This window comes from Nicotiana tomentosiformis, chromosome 3 (genome assembly GCF_000390325.3).
Source record: "Nicotiana tomentosiformis chromosome 3, ASM39032v3, whole genome shotgun sequence".
In the NCBI taxonomy this organism is placed as follows: domain Eukaryota; kingdom Viridiplantae; phylum Streptophyta; class Magnoliopsida; order Solanales; family Solanaceae; genus Nicotiana; species Nicotiana tomentosiformis.
In genome coordinates, this window is record NC_090814.1 from 114,775,189 (window position 1) to 114,793,537 (window position 18,349).

General features: G+C 36.8%; 2 long non-coding RNA genes across 2 annotated transcripts; one reads left to right on the top strand and one right to left on the bottom strand.

The window, feature by feature from the left end:
- Positions 1-7,300: 7,300 nt before the first annotated feature.
- LOC104097721 (uncharacterized) lies at positions 7,301-10,073 on the bottom strand. Its single transcript, XR_686600.4, has 3 exons — positions 9,791-10,073; positions 9,489-9,708; positions 7,301-8,226 (listed from the first exon to the last, which is right to left on the bottom strand). It is a non-coding gene; the product is annotated as an uncharacterized lncRNA (long non-coding RNA).
- On the top strand, positions 8,146-10,080 carry LOC138907163 (uncharacterized). Its single transcript, XR_011414925.1, has 2 exons — positions 8,146-8,283; positions 9,467-10,080. It is a non-coding gene; the product is annotated as an uncharacterized lncRNA (long non-coding RNA).
- The last annotated feature ends 8,269 nt before the right edge of the window (positions 10,081-18,349 follow it).

Genomic DNA, 18,349 nt, shown 5'->3' on the forward strand with positions numbered 1-18,349 from the left:
GACCGGTCGGGTCGTTACACTATTATATATTTAATGTCAATGTGTCCCACAGCCTGCATGCTTTAAAGCATTGGTTGGCCTGAGGTGCATCCCATTCCCCCCGGCTACGCTATCAGGATCATCTTCATCACATCTCCTCTTTATCGGAGGATGCGATGCAACATGATCGTCGATAAGGCTGGCAGAAACCTACAGAATAATAAGATATTTTACTATATGAAATAATAATTACTAATGTACGTGTTAGGAAATTGTTTTTAATGGTCATACCATGGTCTCAACGGTCTCCTAAATTAGATGATCTGTCTCCGACATCTCAGTATCTCACAATGCGGCCTCCATGATGGGTGATGGCAATGTCTTAAAAAAAAAACAAAAATGCTTTAGATATTACTGACTAATCAATGAGATAAAAACAAATAGAAATAATAGTAATACAAACAAACTTGCGCCTGAGTAGTGCCGCAATGCTCTGTCGGAACATCGAGGTGCACTGGAGTAGATGAAGTATGTGCTAGATCCTCAGCATCCCTCGATGATGATCCATAACTCAGTCGTCGCCCGCTATGCAGGACTCGTGTCGGACGATCCTCAGCAACCGTCAATGGCTCTTGGGGATCAGGAAAATATTGATCCCACTCCTGTCTCGTAATAGACGTGACCGCGATCAACAATGGAGCTGACGGGGTTAACTGTGAAGTACCTGGCGACAACTGAAGGCTGAATGACAGCATATCATGAGGAGCATCATGTGGCTTAGGGTGGTCACCCGGCTGATCATCTCTAATATCCTCCACGGGTGCTTCAATGCCCCCTTGCTGAGGACTTCATCCTCGCTGACTACCACGACCTCGTGGGACACGCCTTCCTCTCTGGCCACGCCTTCCACGTCTACCACATTCAGGCTCCACTGGTGGCCCATGATGATACTCCTCTGACGACATATAAGCAGCCTCGTATCCTAATTGCTCATCATCTCGGGCACGCCTCAATGTCTAGGCAGCCAGCTCTGTAACCTGTCGGCCATACTCGTGCAAAGATGCCGCTCCCTCATAGGTATGCTGCAGCATCTTCAGTCCCAACTAGTAGAACTGATGTAAGCCAATAGCCTCCATAACATGTCAAATATTAATTAAGGAAGGATAATTTAACATTATAAGTAAGTACAACAAATAACATACTAGTGCCTCATGCCTCCCGGTGTATGGAATGTACCGACCACCAATGCGATGAACAGGATTCCCGACGACAAGTCGGGTAACGCTGCGATACTAGCCCATATAATCATGCTCGCCATCCGTACGGTGAGGTGGAAGGGGTGGCGGAATCAGGTCATACCTCTGGTCCCAAATCTCAATCTGGGCCTCTAGCTAGTCCAAGTATGTCTGGTCAGCCCTGGAACGATCATCCCGCTGGTAATGTGTCCTAAACCAAGCGGGCGGAATAAGGGAGATGATGTCGAGCCTTGACCTCGTATCCGTAGCCTCGCCTATCAACCCACCTCCAAGCTAAAGGGAGAAACGGTGGAGGTGGTGCATCCGGAGCGATGGGTAGTAGAGGTGGCTGGAACTGCAGGAACTGCTCCCAAGCCCAAACCTAATATAGATTGTGGACGTAAAATTTAAGGTATTTTTTTACTATGTATGTTATAATCATGAAAAGAATTGACTATGTTTTCACCTGCAGCAACGGTAAAAATTCGACAACGTCTCTTTGGGTGCCCATGCATGCCCGACATATCTGCCTATACAGGTAACCTAGAACAGCTGCACCCCACCTGTAACCAGGTAAATTATCTAGCCGCTCAAGATGATGTAGAAATCTCAAGCTGACTAGGTTTTCCGAAGTGTTCGAGAACAGTACACCACCAAACATCAACAGCAACACCAATCTCGTGTGCCAGTCGATAACCTCCGGCAGAGAATCATGTGTAATCTCCGCATTCATCGTCTCCAGATACTGCCGGACGGGCGTCAGCTGCAAACGACTAGCCCCACTCAATGCAGTCTCCTCTACTGGCTGAAATTCGATGAGCCGCTGTAACATATGCAGGTAATGTAATCCCTTGTAGTCTTTGAGAGCATGCGGGTAAGCTACAGGTAATCCATTAACCGGCAGCCCGAAAAGAACCTCCACGTCCTCAAGCGTGATGGTAGCCTCGCCGATGGGTAGATGAAACGTGTGCGTCTCTGGTCGCCACCGCTCTATCATAGCCGTGATCAACGCCCAGTCGAACTGCAACCGGCCGATCTCTATGATCCTGTAGAAACCCGTATCCTGAAGGCGTCTAACTATACGTGGGTGGAGTGGGTGGGCCCTAATGAACTCCCACATATCGTCTATACGTTTGGGGCGGAATGTCTGGGACAAATACTGTCCATCCCATATGTATAAAGACCTATGGTTGGCCTGTAGCAATAGTAGCTCTAGAGATGCAGGCCCGGGATGCATAGGGGGAACCTCCATGACGATGTCTGTAAATTGAACAATATTAATTAAAGTATTTTTTTTAATTACTTAACATCTTTAAATATATTGCAATATCTTTTATATTAATATTTAATCGATATTTTTACTATATTGTTACTTAGGTTGATACATTTTCTATATTATAATTTTATATCTTAGTTTCTTATTTTATATGATAGTTTATATTTTATTTATTAGTTTATTATTTTATATGTTAGTTTATTATTTTATATGTTTTTTCTTATTCACCTATTTTTGGGTATAATAGAATTAAATAATTAATTTTTATATGAATATATGATTTAATTAATAAGTATTCATATACAAATAATTAGTTTGACAAATATTGTTGTTTTTTATGTTATTTTCTTACATTTGTTGACTAGTATTCGAGAGACTTTGTGTTTGAACTATCATCTTTTTAAAGATATTTTTGGAGTTGACAGATAATTAAATGATTAATTTCAATAACTACAAAGATACTACGCTAAAGGGCACTATATTGTACTACGCTAAAGGGCACTACATTATAATTATGAGCAATATATTAAAATTACGGGCACATCATAACACTAAAGGGAATTAAATAACATTAATTATTCATAAAATAATAATTTATCTATTTTACTAATCTTTTAGCACATAAATAATCTAATCCGGATAAAAAATAACAAATTAATTTAATCACAAAACAATCACGACAATACATATACCACAGTAAAAAATAACTAATAAATATTTTTTTATAACAACTAATAACATTAATTATTCATAAAATAACAATTTCTCTATTTTAATAAATTTTTTAGCACAATAATAATCTAATCCGATAAAAAATAACAAATTAGGTAAATCGCAAAACAATCACGAAAGAGCATATATCACAGTAAAAAATAACTAATAAGCATTTTTAATACATGATTTTTTACAAAAAATAAGTCGGAATACCTCGATTTTAAATTTTTTGAAAGGTGAAGATTTGATGATTTGGGGGCCGAAACGAGCAATCCACTACGCGATAACGCCTTAGATCCGATGTTAGCTTGCTACAATACCGAGAATCTACACTTTTTGTGGGACCGGCGGGCTCCAATGGAGTTTTCTGCGTTAAAAATGAGGGAAGGGGAGGGGGGGCTGGTTCGCGTCTGGTTGGGGAAGGAAAAGGCACAATTTTTTATATAGGTATAGCGTGCATATATAAGGCGCTATACTATAGCGCCTTATATATGCACGCTATACCTTTATCTATACTATATTAAAAGCACGAATGCCATTAGCGAAATGTCGTTCGCTTTTTTTATCCTTGAAACATAGATTTCACATAAGACAAAATAGTCATTTATTTATTTTTTCTAACTTTTAGAATTCTAAAATTAATTAAAATTCTACTTAATAAATCTTTCCTTATTTAAAATATATAAAAATTATAATATTTAGGACTTTATAAGCAATTCAATTGTATTACCTTATATAAAAAAAATTCCTTGCTCGAATTAAGTAACACAACTATAATTCCTTCTCTATTATTATTCCTAATATTTAGGTCTATTAAATTAATTAGTTTTTTATTATTTTATTATTATAAAGGAGGATATGATGGTAAGAAACGTTAAAAAGATTCTAAAATTTCAAGGCCAAGAGAAGAGCGATTTTCGCAAAGTTCTAAGGAAGCCGTGTGTTTTCTTTCTTTTCCTGTTTTGTCTAAAACAAAAATACTATTTAGAAGTAAGAAACCACGGGTTGGTTTTTACGAAAAATAAACAAAACGTTTCTATTAGATTTATGTAAGGATGTCAATGGTTCTCTAAAACGAACCTTTCAAACCGATTACTAGGTTTTTCTTAATAAAATTATAGGTTTGATATAAATCTACACCATACCGAATAATTAGGATAATTTTTTATTTTTAAATAATATCAAAAAGTACTTAACCGAACCGAACCGAACCGAACCGAATAAATTTATATGTATATATTATATGTATTAAATTTAAAAATAACAAGGCGTTAATGTAATACTAATGTAATTGTAATTAATTTTTCTAATATTTTAAATTTGGAAATTAATTAATATATTGACCATTAAACTTTGTTTAGAATAAGGAGCTAAACTCTTCTATAAAAGGAGTCAGTATTTCATGTTTTTTTATCATAAAGTCTTAATAATGTGGACGTGTGTGGAGGTAATTTTTTGTGCTTGTCAGTTTTGATTTTTATTTATGATATCTCATGTACCAATATCAGTTTAAAATTATCTTCAGTTAATAGTTGTTTACCCTTTTTTCATTGAAGCTTAATTAAAATATGTGTAATGTATGTCTTTCTGTTGTGTGTTGCACAAACTTTTTGGGTTAAACCTACATGACTAGTCAAGTTTTTATTTTTCTTTATACTTGATTTTTAAGTTTTTTCCTCTTTTCTTAATGTTTTTTTTGTAACTGAATGAGCGGTACTGATATCTATTTGATCTGAAATAGTATTTGCTAATGTATGTCGTGTTGCACAAAGTTTTTTGGTTAAACCTACATGAGTAGTCAAGTTTTTATTTTTCTTCCTGGTTTTTAAGTTTTTTCCTCTTTTCTTAATATTTTTTGTAATTGACTGAGCGGTACTGATATCTATTTGATCTGAAATAGTATTTGAAGTATGAGGGGTTAGAGCAAGACTTATTCATTTATTAAGTTAGCTAAATCGGATCAATTCAACATTTTTCAGGAAACTACAATTTTTTTATTTTGATATTTATTTTATAACTTATATATATATATATATATATATATATATATATTAATAACATTTTATGTAATTTATTAAAACCGATGTACTCAACAGTATGAGGTATATATTCGATAATTTATTCTTTTTGTATATACTTTATATTAATTAATACTATACACACGTGCAACGCACGCACACTAATACTAGTAGTTCAAATATAGCACGGTGAATAACCGCGCTATATCTTAACGGACAAAACTGCCGTTAAAGTATAGCGCGGTGAATAACCGCGCTATATATAAAATGGTGCCCAGTTTTTCTTTTAACCTATTTGTGTCTCGAGTCCCAAAAGACCACACTTAGGTTTCAGATTCTAGTTACAAGTATAATCAATGGAAAAAAAAATGAAAAGATATTATTTCCGACTGTAATTGTTATGTGGTCTATTACAAAATATTCTAAATTCTTTTATGTGGCCGATTTCACCAGAAATCTTTATATGTTGATAACAATAATATAAAATGCAATTGATATTTGTGAAGTCATTTTTTTCTATTCACATTATAACAGATATATTTGAACCATTTCGTACACATCATTTTTTGGCCATCTCGTGTCTGATTTCTGAGTTACTTTATACTATATTTTCTTTTATTGGAACTTGCCTCTCCGTTGTATTCATCACGAGACAAATTTCTTACTTCCTTAATCTTAGTTTTGATATCACTCATTTCAAGCAAGAGATAATTTTCTTTGAACAATTTTAAATGATTGAGAACCTAATTCCGTTATAGCAGGGCACACCACGTTACTACTGAGCTTTCGACTTAAGATTATTAGACGAGTTCCGACAAACAAAATTCAAATGATTGTGATGCTACATTTGCGAATGTGGATGGTTCTAATATACTCAGCTAGCAATTTGTCTGGTTTAATGTTTTTTTTCCTCTCCTTTCTTGTTTGTTTTTACCCTTTGGTATAATGGTATTCTCCAAATTTGATACATTCCCTCTCCTGAAAAAACCAAAACCCCCTTCTCATTCTCATTTTCTCTCCTTTCCTATACTACACGATCTTGTTTTGATGGTCCTCCTCCAGTTTAAGTAAGTAACTTGTTTTAAAGAGCTGAAATGTTGGAAAATTGTCTAATGCTATATCAAAGAGTATAGACAGCTTCTAATCACAAGGACACAAGTTATACCAATTTAACCGGACAGTTGTGATATATCCTTTCTTAAGTTGGAGGATAACTTTTTTCAGAGAACAATCGAGCAGAGTAAAATTCACCAAGCCAGCCAGCTGCCTTACTATGGCCCATATATAGCTCACATCGAAAACCACCTCATATTAATATACACTTCAATGGAAAAGAGTACCTTCTTTTCCTAATCAAAAGGTCACTATATCAGTGTGCCAGATATTCTCAGGAATTCCAATCTAGCTGTATTTCGAAGGCTTCTTTTTCAGTACTTTCTTCGACATACCCTACTATAATCTAATGGAACCGCGTCGTTATGTCCATTTTTGATTTGATATGAAGTCGTAAAATTAGTCTCTCCTTCAAGGTCTCCTAAGCAATGTTTACTGGGTAACAAGTACTATAAGTCTGATTCTGAAGATGAGATTTACGAAAATTAACTGTTGATTTTAACTATTTTTATGTCTAAATTACGACCATGGAAAGAAACATAAAAATCCTACATTTCGCGTATAAAATATCAGGAATTATCAAATTTATAGGAGTATGATTTATGAAGAATGTGAGTTAAGAGATAATGTTTTTGAGGCCAAGCTTTGAAGGGGCATTCTCACCACACGTGATTGGGTGTGTGCCCGTTCATATAGGAATAATTGCGTATACTGCCAATCGATGAACAGCATCAGTCTCTTTCTGATTTTGTATCTTTGTACAAAAGTTATAAGAAAAAGTAGAATAAAGACAAACCTGAATTCTGAGGGGAGCTTTGTAGCATATACTTGGCCATGCCTGTAAACAGGCCAAAATAGGACTACAATTTCAAAATACTATCGATTCTTTCTCATTCCTTTGACATTTGCCTCGCGACTTTTGCATCAATTTAGAGTAGGTAAATTATACTAGAACGTACAAATGATACGAACTGAATAGAGCCAATTCTATTGCTGTACTTGTACTTGTCTTGCTATTTACTACTGCAGCTTTAATGGATACAAGTTTATGTGTAGTCACTCACAAAAGTACACACTAATTGTCTGTTACGAATGAGCCATTCAAAATAACCAGAAATTCTCTCTAGTAGAGATACAAGGTGGGAATATCATGAAGATGAGATCAACATGCATAAAACAGTGGACAGAAACTCAAACACCCCCATCCCCCCCAAAAAAGTATTATTTCACAACTTGTTGTTAAGGCAAAGAAGCATATAGCCTAGACCAAGAGGTCGTTAAAGAATGTCGCCTTCTGGCATCCACATGCAAAGGAAGCGTTAATAACATATTCTTCCCTCTTTCCTTCCATACCTTAAGAGCCTCTTTGTCAATCTGGTCAACATGCCAGACACCGTGTTTGTCACAGGTTTCCATGATTTCAACTTTATCATCTTTAACTTAGACAACTGCAGATCTTTGTGCATACAAGCCGTCAAGACTACTAGGTCGAGTACAATGGATGATATCTTATTCTCTGAACTCCTAATGGGGCTAATCTCTTATGTACAGGTTTTGCAATGGATCTCACGTCCCAAACCCTTAGATGTTCATAATAGCTACTGGTCAGCAAGATATAACTTGGACTCTTTGCAATGTAACGGATGCCTATTGCATGAACTTCCGTATTGTGGTAAGCTAACTTACAAGGATCATCTCACAAATCCCAGCAACTGAATTTGCAGTCATCCTGAGTTCCTGACAGTGCACAAAGCAGCTGTGGCTGGTGGATATCAAAAGAGGCAGCCAAAGCTCATAATCATGTGCTTTTCAGTCTTAGGAAATACTTAGTTGAGATTCAAGGATTGATGTTACTACACGTATTTATGACATATCTCTAGCAAATCGATCCCTACAAGAAACAGAAGACCTTGTCATGGAAGTACTTCAGTTATTTCCTCAATAAAAGGTAAACTTTTTGAAACATGAGGAGATATCCTGAGTTATTAACAAAGTGACTGGAATTGGAAACACAGGTTAAAACAAAATAAGTGAGTGGTATTGTTAACATAAAGTACATACCTGGAACGGAGGATATAAACTTTCTAATTCTTAAAGATATGCAGTGAACCTGATAAGTTAATTCCACATATGCATGATTCTATATCCTGCTCTGCCCCCAACTACCCCCTCGCCAGAAAAGCCAAGATCTCTTATAGCAGTGATTAATTACTCAAAGAAACTACTTGAGTTCTTAGCACTTGCCAAATCTCAGCCAAGAAAAAGAAATCATAATACCTATTCAGTCACACTTTTATAACTACCATTGTTAAACGTTGCACCCTTGTTTTTATTGAAAGAACACTAGAACAGACAGCTATAAGTGACAATGAGTACTTTCTACAGTTTACACATTGCTTAATAAACTTCTACTACACTCTAACAGAGTATTTGCCACAAATCTTTATGAATTCCAGACCTCTTCTAAGTTCTTAAATTAAAACAGTACATGTACGGAAAAACTTGTTTCTTTCACTATTGTGTTTCATAACCTCTTGATTTGGCCAGAATTAATAAATGAAATCAAGAGTACTCATAGCCAGTGTTATCAAGGGTGAAAAGCGCAAAAAAGCTCTAAGGCCCGTTGGGGCTTTAAGCGCAAAGCGCAAATAAAACGTAGGCTTTAATGAAAAAAGACGCAACCGGAGAAACAATAAAAATAGGTATATGTAGTCTAAGACCAATAATTATAAGCATGAATAACAAATATATGGACAAAAAAATTGAAAAAAAGATTACGATAAAGTTAAATATCAATTGTTCAGTATAGTCTTTTCAGGATTACACTCATTGGCAAGGAAAAGTATGCCTTAGAGCCTTGATGCAACACTAAAGCGTCCGCAAAGCGGGACGAAGTGCTCAACATATTTTGAGCCTCGCTTTAGGACTTAAGTGCGCCTTTGACAACACTGCTGATAGCACAATCGAGTGGAATCTCTTGGGAACTATAGTTGTTTTGGACCTACCATCATATATCGGTATTTCAATAATGTATTTAAGTGTTTCTACAAATAAATATTTAGTCCTAAGTAAGCAATAAAATCGCATTTGGCTGTATTCCCTGAACCAGGGTCATCTAGCTTCTTTATCAGGTGAAAGGAAACACAAGCATACCATGAATTTCTGATCAATCCAAAGAAGAACTAAATTTGACAACTCTGGCATAACCATTAGCATTGGCTTGAGCAAGTAAAGGACCAACATTTCTCCCAACAGCGCTCAGGGCACCAATCTATATCAAAACTACCAGTTATTTCCCTTTGGCAAGCCAATTTAAGATTATGCGCATCAACATCCACATCAAAGAGGGATAACTACAGGACCAACCATGAGTCTGAAACAGCACAGGATTGGAATTTCCATCAAGATAGCAACATGACATATCAATAATTAATGTACAAAATAAATGATCCCACCTGTGCCAACTGTTGAACAACCACAGTGGCCAATCTACGTGCACTCTCCACCTTTTTCATCTCTCAACCTTTGCCTCTGTTTTTCTCTTATTTGACCCCCTCCCCCAATCCCGTTCTTCTACATGCCTATGAAATATGAAATGTTAAGACTTAAATTAAATGATGGGAAAATTTTGGAATTCCCTAAAGAACACATTTTCTCTGAAAAAATAGTTAACATTTATGGTCTGACATTCTATATAAAATGTGAAGCAAAAGAAGGAGAACAAAGGCACCATTAACCGATGTGCAACTGGTGATATATCATTAACCGATGTACTCTGGTGATATATCACATCAACGTGCAACTTTGATAACGAAAAAAATCAACAAGGTAAACTTGTTACATAGTTACTATTTTCATTTCTTTTCCTTTATTTTCTTTACAATACAAACTTGATACTCTAGTGATATTATCCGTCTGTTCCTTTTTTCCCCTACTTTTTTTGTTTTATTTTAAACCTATACTCTCTTGTCTCCTATGACCATATTATCCTAAAGAATCACAAAAGCCTTTTTTTCTTTTGGGTGCAAAATAGAGGTTTCCAATTGAAATTTTCAAGTTGAGGAAGAAAAGAAACCGTCAAGATTTATATGACACTCGTTCTAGTTTGAAGCACCACTAAATCTTAGACACTATTCCACAAATTATATCAGTGTACATAATTTTCACAACTTTTCTATACTTGAATCAAACAAACATTTTCAAACTCAATATCCAGTCAAAAACCATCATGTAAAATGTGATGGTGCAAGCGGTATATTCACCTTGCTGCATCATGAATCAGTTGACTAGTAAAAGAAATGCAAACATGGCTGAAATGACACTCAAGTATTAAGAAATGTATATTACAATCAAAAGGACAAACGAGCCACACAAAGAATAGAAATTGAAGGGACAAAAGTCACAAAACGCCGTGTACGGATGGGCTGAACGGAAGAAAGTGACATGACCTCAGTTTCGTTCCTTAAACCAGAAGCCCTGCAAAAGATGAGCAACTATCGTGAGAAAAATCCCCAAGCCCGAGTCAATACCCGGGTCAAATTGAACATCACGAAAAGTAACATATATTTTAAACTTATTTACCTAGTTTTGTCTAAGTTTTCATATTTACAGAAAGTAATTAAAGGGTTTTATAAAATATATAAAAATTCGATCAAAATCTACAATTTATCTACAACTTAAATATATATATTTTTTTCGCCGAATCCGGTCAAAAACTATAATTTACATATAATTTATATACAACTTGTATACAATTATATAAGTTGTAGGTATTTTGTGTACTGTTTCTACACTTGATGTTAGGATCGGAAAATCAGGTAGTGCGCAATTTAGCCAAACAACGTTATAATGATAATAACAAAGACAATGCAAGTTGATAATAACGCCAATTAAAGAAGATAAAGAAGACAAAAATTTAACGTGGTTCGGTCAAGGTGACCTACGTCCACAAGCGGAGATGAGCAATTTTACTATACCAACAAGAGTACAAAAAAGAGTACAAAATTAGAATTAATACTCTAATTAGTCCCAAATACCCCAAGAGAATAACATCACAAGATCACTCCAAAGAAAAGGGTTCACACAAGTGTTTCCCAACACTCACTCTCTTACAAAATACTCTATAATGAAATAAAGGAGGAGAAAGAAAGACAAGAGTGAAAAGCTCTTGAATTGGTGTGTTTACAAATGAGGAGAAGCTCCTCTATTTATAACAAGAAATCCTTGGCCTAATAGTGAATATTATGTCATTGCAAATGTCATGATCCACAAATTTGTTATAGTGGATATTATGTCATGGCAAATACCATGAAATTTGGCCCCCACTCGAGAAGAAGCCAAATTAATGGCCATATTATAAATTTTCACCTTGTCCTAATTTCGGCTCATATAGAAAATTTGCTCCATCTTCTCCGCAAAAATCCCAATTGGCAAAATCATTCTTCATAAATGCCAATCAAGTTCAGGCAAAGCTTGAACTTGGACACTGGAAGAGGTTTTGTGAACATGTCAGCAGGATTCTCCCTAGTATTGATTTTCTGAACAGAGACTTTTCCTTCAGCAATGGTTTCTCGGATGAAATGATACTTTATATCAATGTGCTTCGTCCTCTCATGATACATCTGATCTTTAGTCAAGTGAATTGCACTTTGACTATCATAGAAAATGGTAAGACCACTTTGGTATGAACTGAGTTCCGCAAATAGACCCTTCAACCATAAGTCTTCTTTGATTGCCTCAGTCACTGCCATATATTCTGCTTCGGTAGTAGATAAAGCTACTACATGTTGTAATGTAGCTTTCCAACTAATAACGCAACCACCAATGCAAAATACATAGCCCGTCAGTGATCTTCTTTTGTCAAGATCACCTGCATAATCTGAGTTTACAAAACCAACCAAAGTGTTAGTATTTATCCCAAACTCCAAACGTATGTTTGAAGTACCTCGCAAGTATCTGAGAATCCATTTCACAACCTGCCAATGTGCTTTACCAGGGCAAGCCATATACCGACTTACCATGCTCACTGCTTGTGAAATGTCTGGACGTGTACAAACCATTGTATACATAATACTGCCGACTGCACTGGAATAAGGAACCTGTTCCATGTACCTCTCTTCTTTCTCTAACTGCGGGGACTGAGCAGCTGATAACTTAAAATGAGCAGCAAGAGGGGTACTAACTGGTTTAGCATCTTTCATGCCAAACCTCTCCAAGACTTTCTCCAAGTACTTCTTCTTGGTCAGGAATAGCTTGTTGGCTTTTCGATCTCTTTTGATCTCCATGCCAAGAATTTTCTTAGCTGCTCCCAAATCTTTCATCTCAAATTCACTTTTCAGCTGACTTTTCAAGTTGTGAATTTCTGTTAAATCCTTAGCAGCAATGAGCATGTCATCAACATATAATAATAGGTACACAAATGAACCATCATTTAACTTTCGGAAGTAAACACAACTATCATACATGCTCCTAGAATAACCATGACCCAACATAAAGGAATCAACCTTTTATACCATTGTCTTGGAGATTGCTTTAATCTGTACAAGGATTTCTTCAACAAGCAAACATGATCTTCTTTTCCTTCAATTTCAAATCCTTCGGGTTGATGCATGTATATTTGTTCCTCAAGTTCTCCATGTAAGAAAGTTGTCTTAACATCAAGTTGTTCTAATTCCAAATCATACATGGCAACGAAGGCAAGCAAGACACGAATAGAGCTATGTTTAACAACAGGTGAGAAAATATCATTAAAATCAACTCCTTGTACCTGACTATATCCCTTTGCAACTAATCGTGCTTTTTACCTCGCATCTTCAACCCCTGGAATGCCATCCTTTTTCTTAAAGATCCATTTGCAACCAACAATTCTTTTTCCTGATGGCGGCTTCACAAGAGACCAAGTACCATTCTTGTGGAGAGACTCAATTTCTTTATTCATTGCAATCAGCCACTTAGCTGAGTCAGCACTAGAAACTGCTTCTGAATATTTTGATGGTTCTCCAATTTCTTCAGTTTCCTGTGCAACTGAAAAAGTAAATGCAACATAATCTCCAAACCTTAATAGTTGTTTACCTTCTATTCTTGGTCTATGTTTGGCTATAGAATACTCCTCTTCTTCTGGTTCAACTTCAGAAGTCTCAACTTCAGGAATTTCAGCTTCTGTCTCAACTTCAGTAGTTTCAACTGTATTTTGCTCCAAAGTTGATGAGCTTGGCTCAGAAGGAATGCCAATCTCAATCTCCACCTGGTTCTGTGTACTCTTTCCTTTATCTGTATTACAAGAACTAGAAGACTCTTTTCTAGAATGTAACATAGAGGATTCATCAAAGGTTACATCTCTGCTAATTATAAATTTTGGTGTCGTGGATCAAGATACCATAGTCGGTTTCCTTTTATCCCAGATGCATACCCAAGGAAAATGCACTTTTTAGCCCTTGGCTCTAATTTTCCATCATTTACATGCATGTATGAAGGGCAACCAAATATCTTTAAATCAGAATAATTAGCAGGAGTACCTGACCACATTTACTCTGGAGTCTTAAAGTTCAAAGGTGCAGAAGGAGCTCGGTTGACAATATAACAAGTTGTAGAGATAGCTTCTGCCCAAAAGGCATTTGTCAACCCAGCATTTGAAATCATGCAACGAGCCCTTTCCAAAAGAGTTCTATTCATCCTTTCTGCCATTCCATTTTGCTGAGGTGTCATTCTCACAATACGATGTCGAGCAATTCCTTCATTCTTGCAAAATTCGTTGAATTCATCATTATAAAATTCCAAGCTATTATCTGTTCTAAATCGCTTAACATTTGTTCTAAATCGCTTAATTGTTGTGATTTTCACAAAGTTGAAGGAAATTCTGTTTTGATTCCATGAGATATTATTTGTAATTATTTGATGTCATTAAATGTGACATACTATTTGATTCATTTTCATTGTCATTTTATTTTACTACATTGATAAACATTTTACCATGCCATTATTATATTCCAGTAGGGCCTCACCTGACCTTGTCACTACTCTACCGAGGTTAGGCTTGGCACTTACTGGGTACCGCTGTGGTGTACTCATACTATGCTTTTGTATATATTTTTGTGCAGATCCAGGTACATTTTACCAGCCTAGACGTCAGTGAATTACTTGCGCACGGAGACTTCGAGGTATATCTGCCAGCGTCCGCAGATTTCGGAGTCCCCTTCTATCATTTTATGTTGCTTCCTTATATTTTATTTAGACCTTGACATATAGAGACATTGAGAATAAATTCTTAGAAGCTTGTGACTTATTTCTACCGGATTTTAGGAGTTGAAATTGTTTGAATTATAGTTTATTTATTTCAGATATTTATTATTATTCCGCATTGATAGGCTTACCTAGTCTTAGAGACTAGGTGCCATCACGGCATCTTACGGAGGGAATTTGGGGTCGTGACAAGTTGGTATCAGAGCACTAGGTTCATAGGTGTTATGAGTCACAAGCAGGTATAGTAGAGTCTTGTGGATCGGTACGGAGACGTCTGTACTTATCTTCGGGAGGCTATGGAACTGTTAGGAAAATATTCACTTCTTTGATTCCTTATCGTGCGGCATTGATTTAGCTTGAAACATATATCTCATATTCCTTTGTATCCACTCGTGTATGACATTGCGCACTCAATATCAGTTGTGCGTCGACGGTTCGTGATGCCGTAGATGGACTACGAGGGAGCCAGAGATGCTCAAACATTGCCTTAACGTGTGGTTCCGACTGAAGATGTGGGCGTATTGAGAGATCACCTAGTGAATCATGTGCGGGGTGCAACAGACATTGGCGTCTGGTTGATTTATACGAGCTGTGAAGGTTATTATTGTGGATCATCGGACGTTGTGACCTATGACTTCACGTCGTCCACTACCAATGGGTGGATTGCGGGGTCATGTATTATATCAGTTTTGGCCTGAAATATATATATGTGGTACTGAAAGGTTCCCTAAAATTTACACATGTTTAAAATATGAGATTTTATAGAGGATAAGGTTGGGACTTGCGGTATGTCCGCCTCCTTAATAATCATGTACTTCAGTACCAAAGGAGTTATAGAAACAACTCTTAATTTCCAGAAGGTCTACTCAGCGTGGACGTCACGGTTGCGGATTTTGGGGTGCTTCGGAGGAAGTACACTTGTTGACGAGAGTCTGGACTATGTGGTTCATGACAAGATTTGTCTGTATGGAGCTTTACTTTTGTGATCGTTGTTTATAAATAGGGGTAAGGGTTACCCCAAAGAAGAATCTAAGAGTATGTAAGGAAATTGGCCGCTCAACAGTGTTGAGTCAGCATAACAAAAGAAGAAATTTGCCTTGGGAGATATAATTCTCCACCGGTGACCTACGTCCACAAGCGGAGATGAGCAATTTTACTATACCAACAAGAGTACAAAAGAGAGTATAAAATTAGAGTAAATACTCTAATTAGTCCCAAATACCCCAAGAGAATAACCTCACAAGATCACTCCAAAGAAAGGGTTCACACAAGTGTTTCCCAACATTCACTCTCTTACAAAATACTCTATAATGAAATAAAGGAGGAGAAAGAAAGACAAGAGTGAAAAGCTCTTGAATTGATGTGTTTACAAATGAGGAGAAGCTTATCTATTTATAGCAAGAAATTCTTGGCCTAATAGTGGATATTATGTCATGACAAATATCATGATCCACAAATTTGTTATAGTGGATATTATGTCATGGCAAATGTCATGAAAATTTGGCCCCCACTTGAGAAGAAGCCAAATTAATGGCCATATTATACTCGACATCAAAATATATACAATTTGTTTATGTCTTATTTTTCTAGTTTCAATATGAAATTTCAACCAAAACCACATCGAATCTTCCCCAAATTCTCTCAATGGAGTTTAAATTCAAATCTTTATGCTTAGTTTAATCAATGCATAAAAATCTCTATGCTTAGTTTAATCAATACATGTGGCACGCCCAATGCATGTGCCAATGGTATAATCTCTTTATTAATCCATACGTTCTTAGTTATTTGTTTCCCATTGATTTTAGTATTTTCATATCTTCTCTTCATTCGTTTAAGATCAGAACTTGTTGTTCTATGTATTTGGGTGATTGGTTACGCGGGGTTGGGATACTTGTATTGCTGGGAGACTTACGGTGGGTGGGTAGAACCAATTAAAGCCCTATAATAGAGGTATATTATAAAATGTATATAATTATTAAATTGTATATTAATTTATAATTAAGTTAAAATCTAAACAGTGAGGATAAATAAGTTTATGCTGTAAATATATGTAAATATTTCTATGTGAAACTACTTCATTATCATCTGAATGGGAGTAGCAGTAGTAATAGAAATGCAGGGGAAGAGTTGAACTTCCAAACGCAAGCAAAGTTCCATTCATGAATCATGGTGATGGAGTTTGCATTGGCAGTCCGAGAAGTCGCCCAAAGTCTTTTTTTTCCATAGGTGATTGTGAGAGAATTCTAGAGCCTCTAACTTTAAATATGTGTAGTATAAATTTATTTACCAAAACGGGCTCAATAGTAGGGCTCTTTAAATGTTTTTTTCTAGAGGAATTTTCAGAAAGTGATTATTAATTTCCTATAGCTAACATATACATAATTACTTCCTATGGCTACTATTCATTTGTTACGGTAGTGTATTCATTGTATTAGCGCTATCACCTAAAAACATGGGAGTCCAGTTGTACGCGACTATATTCAGATATATTCGCGCCATGTATTCATGAATATAATAACGTCAATCACCTTAAAAATAGGCATGTCGATCTGTCTAATAACGAAAATGTAACGTCCCATCCGGTCGTTTTGAGCCCTAGCACGTCGTCGACAGTTTGAGGCCATGAGTAGCTTCCCTTCAGGTATTATGACTTGTACGTGTGGTCGGAATTGGATTTCAAGAAGTTCAGAGTTAATTTGGAAAGAAGATTCTAATTTCGGAAGCTTTAAGTTGGAGGAATTGACTAAGGTGTGACTTTTGAGTAAACGACTCCGGAATTGGGATTTGAAGGTTCCAACAGGTTCGTATGATGATTTTGGACTTGCGTATGTTCGGATCGGGTTTTGGATGACCCGGGAACATTTTAGCAAAGTGCATTTCAAGTTTATCGGTGTACGCTTGGGATTCCGAGTCTGGGAATAGCTCCGTATGGTGATTCTGGTATGGGGAGCATGCTCGGATGTGGATTTGGAGACACGTAGGTCATTTTGGGGTCATTTGGCGAAAGTTAGAAATTTGAAGGTTTTTAAGAAGTTTGACCGGGAGTGGACCTTTTGATATCGGGGTCGGATTCCGATTCCGGAAGTTGGAGTAGGTCGGTAATGTCAATTATGACTTAGTGTGCAAAATTTGAGGTCAATCAGACATGATTTGATAGGTTTCGGCATCGATTATAGAAGTTTGAAATTTCAAAGTTCATTAAGTTTGAATTGGAGGGTGATTCGTAGTTTCGATATTGTTTGGCGTGATTTGAGGCCTCGACTAAGTTCGTAATGTGTTTTGGTACGTGTTGGTATATTTGGTTGAGGTCCCGAGAGCCTCGGGTGGATTCCGGATGATAAACAGATCGAGTTTGGGCTTGGAGGAGTGCTGAAGCATCTGTCTTCTGGTGTAACCGCACCTGCGAGGTTTTGGCCATAGGTGAAAAGCCGCAAAAGGGTCCAGGGGGTTGCAGAAGCGAAGGCCGCAGGTGCAGACCATTTGGCACAGGAGCGGAGGGGCCAAGGCTGCTGAGGACCGTAGAAGCGACACGTCTGTGCGCAGAAGCGCATGCGTGGAAGCGCTTGTGGTCCGCAGAAGCGTGAGCGCAGGTGCGCAAACTTGGGTGCAGAAGCGAGAGCCGTATGAGCGACTAGAAGGCCGCAGAAGCGAAAATCGCCTGGGCAGTGTATAAGTTGCAAGAAGCGGGTCTTGGCTCATTTTATCTCATTTCCTCCATGGGAGCCGACCTAGGAGCGATTTTGGAGCACCATTTTCACCATCAATCATGGGCTAAG